This window comes from Rhinopithecus bieti, unplaced genomic scaffold, assembly GCF_001698545.2.
Source record: "Rhinopithecus bieti isolate Rb0 unplaced genomic scaffold, ASM169854v2 scaffold_9981, whole genome shotgun sequence".
Lineage (NCBI taxonomy): Eukaryota > Metazoa > Chordata > Mammalia > Primates > Cercopithecidae > Rhinopithecus > Rhinopithecus bieti.
In genome coordinates this window covers 4,025,132-4,028,151 of record NW_016806838.1, presented here as the reverse complement: position 1 = coordinate 4,028,151, position 3,020 = coordinate 4,025,132, and positions in this window count along the sequence as shown.

Sequence of the window (3,020 nt, the reverse complement as noted above, 5' to 3'; positions counted from 1 at the left end):
GGCCGGGCACGGTGGCTCAAGCCTGTAATCCCAGCACTTTGGGAGGCCGAGACGGGCGGATCACGAGGTCAGGAGATCGAGACCATCCTGGCTAACACGGTGAAACCCCGTCTCTACTAAAAATAGAAAAAACTAGCCAGGCGAGGTGGCGGGCGCCTGTAGTCCCAGCTACTCGGAGGCTGAGGCAGGAGAATGGCGGTAAACCCGGGAGGCGGAGCTTGCAGTGAGCTGAGATCCGGCCACTGCACTCCAGCCCGGGCAACAGAGCGAGACTCCGTCTCAAAAAAAAAAAAAAAGTTTACTCACTTGACTAAGCAGTCTCTCTGTTAATTCCGTACCACTGAATTTCTATAATCTTCAGGTGATATATTTCTCCATAGGCCACAAGTGCCAGCAGCTGCACAGATACTTCTCTGTTTAGCCAATTCTATCATAACTTTCACAAGAGAATTTAAAGTCTATTGTGTAACTTGTAGCCTTTACAGTAGAATTTGCTATAGAACCCATCATAAGGGATACTTTTTTTTTGATACCAAGTCTCGCTCTGTGGCACGGGCTGGAGTGTGCAGTGGCACGATCTTGGCTCACTGCAACCTCTGCCTCCAGGGTTCAAGCGACTCTCATGCCTCAGCCTCCCGAGTAACTGGGATTACAGGCGCGCCACCACGCCCAGCTAATTTTTTTATTTTTTATTTATTTATTTTTTAGTAGAGATGGGGTTTCATCACGTTGGCCAGCTGGTCTCAACCTCCTGACCTCAGGTGATCCGCTTGCCTCGGCCTCCCAAAGTGCTGGGATTACAGGCATGAGCCACCATGCCCATGCCCGGTCTCACTAAAGTTTTTTTTACCTGAACTGGGCCTTCATTTTTTATCTATTAAAGTATAAGGTTATCCACCTATAAAGTTGTCTCCAAACTCCTTCACAAATAAAAGTACACCCCATTAGTGCACGTAACAGATGCCTTTTCCACTTTTATTGTTCAGAGGCATAAGCAAGAAAAAATGTTGAAAGCTAAGAGTTTTATGACAGTAGAAGTCTTAATCTGTGCATTTGGGAAAAGCTTTTCACATCAAAGATGCCATCGTCTGCCAGGCGCAGTGGCTTACACCTGTGATCCCAGCACTCTGGGAGGCTGAGGTGAGCGGATCACCTGAAATCCGGAGTTAGACACCAGCTTGGCCAACATGGTGAAACCCCGTCTCTACTAAAAATATAAAAATTAGTCAGGTGTGGTGGCGAGCACCTACCTGTATACTTGGGAGGCTGAGGCAGGAGAATCGCTATTGTACAAGGTAGAGGTTCCTCTTCAAAGACTTTCCTCCCCATCTAATTAGGAATAAATAGTAACTTCTCTTAGAAGCAAAATTTATTCAAAGACCTGTAGTAACATTCTTAAATATCTGCTAGCCGTAATAAAGAATCAATGTACTTTATGTTGTTAGCTCCCACAATTCAGCCTAAATATTTACCCTGGCATGCTTATACTGGTACAAGCAAGCATTAGGTCATAGCCTGTTTCTCTTCCTTATATGAAGGTGTTTTTACCTTTCTCAGCATTCCACAAGTTACATCCTCCTTCCTTTGTTCTCCTCTGCCTTTGCTTCTTTAAAAAAAGTTCTAAGTTGCTAGCCAATCGGGACAAATACAGAATGTGAGGTCCCGTTCCAGCCAGTGGAAACCGGACACAGCAGTAAGGTGGACGTGTCAGGTATAAATGACCCTGTCTCCTTTGTTTGGTGTACTCTCATGGCAAAACTGCTGGCGAGGGTACCCTTTCTGCAGAAAGTAAAAATGGCCTTGCTGAGGGAATTAAATTTAAGTTCAAGTGCTATTTCTTTACGGCACTGGGGAACAAGCATTTATTTATTTATTTATTTTTAAATTTATTTATTTATTTATTTTTTGAGACAGAGTCTCGCTCTGTTGCCCAGGCTGAAGTGCAGTGGTGTGATCCCGGCTCACTGCAAGCTGCGCCTCCTGGGTTCGTGCCATTCTCCTGCCTCAGCCTCCCGAGTAGCTGGGACTACAGGCGCATGCCACCATGCCTGGCTAATTTTTTGTATTTTTTGTAGAGATGGGGTTTCACAATCTTAGGCAGGATGTCTCAATCTCCTGACCTCATGATCTGCCTGCCTCAGCCTCCCAAAGTGTTGGGATCACAGGCGTGAGCCACCCCGCCTGGCCAACTTTTTTTTTTTTTTTGAGACGGAGTTTCATTCTTGTTGCCCAGGCTGGAGTGCAATGGCACGATCTCGGTTCACCACAACCTCTGCCTCTCGGGTTCAAGCGATTCTCTTGCCTCAGCCTCCTGAGTAGCTAGGATTACAGGTAGGCGCCACCACGCCCAGGTAATTTTTTGCATTTTTAGTAGAGACAGGGTTTCTTCATGTTGGTCAGGCTGGTCTGGAACTCCTGACTTCAGGTGATCTGCCTGCCTCGGCCTCCCAAAGTGCTGGGATTACAGGCATGAGTCACCACGCCCGGCCTCTGGGGAACAAGCATTTCTAACAACTTGAACCCAGGAGGCGGACGTTGCAGTGAACCGAGATGGCACCACTCACTCCAGCCTGGGTGACAGAGGGAGACTTCATCTCACAAAACAAAAACTAAACCGTATGTAAAACAAACATTGGTTTGGTCCAGAAAGATGGGACAACTGGAAGTGAGGAGGCTTGGGAGCTTTCAGATCACAGGTGGGAGACAAACAGTTGCATTCTTCTGAGTTTCTGATTGGTCTCTCCAAAGGGAGCAATCAGATATGCATTTATCTCAACGGAGGCAGGCAACTCCAAGCTCTCAACTTGAATTAACACTGACGTTTTAAAATATCTAGCAAGGACAAACATAAAATTTAGACAAAACTTATGCTGACAAATCTGAAGGCCTTTTAATTTTTATTCCCCCAATAATTTTAAAGCTGGCTAGTTTAGTAAAGTTATACTTAAGTGAACTTGAAAATTATTTAGACATATTTACTTAATTTATGAGCCCGCTTTTTTTTTTTTTTTTTTTTTTTT